We start from the raw sequence: 1,007 nt of genomic DNA, 5'->3' as shown, positions 1-1,007 counted from the left end.
TTGTAGAATCCAGAGGCTATTATGATGGAAAGAGTTGGGATGACCTCAAATATCTTTCTCAATCAGCTTCAGATAGAGCAAACAACCTTAGGAGAGTAATGGAGAGCCTGGGAATAAGTATGTCTTCTCTATCAAGGGTGGAACATGTCCCTGAAAATGTACCATCTACTGCAGCTGATAGTGTTGAGAACACTCATCCTGATCATGAGGGGGGGGGGGCAGTATAAATGTTGAGCAGTTTACACAAGCTCAACCTGAAGAGAACTCAGTAGCTCATGATCAAGATGAGATGCCATCAGAATCAGATGCTAAGACTCAAGTAGAGGCGCCAAGTGAAGGAAATGAAGCAGAACCTGAGCAGATACAACCTTTGAGTAGGAGTACAAGGATCAGGAAACCTTCACATTAGATCAACACAAGAGTTTACTTCAATGATGAAGCTGTAGCTCACCCAATAAGTGCAGTATGCTCCCTTGCTCAATATCCAGAAGAGCATCAAGTCTTCATCGGTGAATTAGATCATGAATACATTCCAAGAACATATGAAGAAGCTATGCAACACAAGGAGTGGAGAGAATCTGTTGGAGATGAGATGGGAGCCATGATCAAGAATGATACATGGTTTGAGACTAAACTTCCAAAAGGAGTGACAAGCCAGTTTCTCTACACTATCAAGTATGGAGCCAATGGAAAACCAGAAAGAAAGATGACAAGACTGGTTGCAAGGGGATATACTCAAGTATATAGTGAAGATTATCTAGACACTTTTGCACCAGTGGCCAAGCTTCACACTATAAGGATTCTCTTGTCTCTTGCTGTCAACCTTGAGTGGGATTTATGGCAGATGGATGTGAAGAATGCCTTTCTTCAAGGAGAATTGGAGGATAAAAGTCTACGTGAGACCACCTCTTGGTCTTGAGAACATGGTGAAGCCAGGAAATGTTCTGAGATTAAAGAAGACAATTTATGGCTTGAAGCAATCTCCAAGGGCTTAGTACCATAAGTTG

Source organism: Brassica oleracea, chromosome C2 (genome assembly GCF_000695525.1).
Source record: "Brassica oleracea var. oleracea cultivar TO1000 chromosome C2, BOL, whole genome shotgun sequence".
NCBI classification, from domain to species: Eukaryota; Viridiplantae; Streptophyta; class Magnoliopsida; order Brassicales; family Brassicaceae; genus Brassica; species Brassica oleracea.
This window is presented reverse-complemented; position numbering follows the sequence as displayed.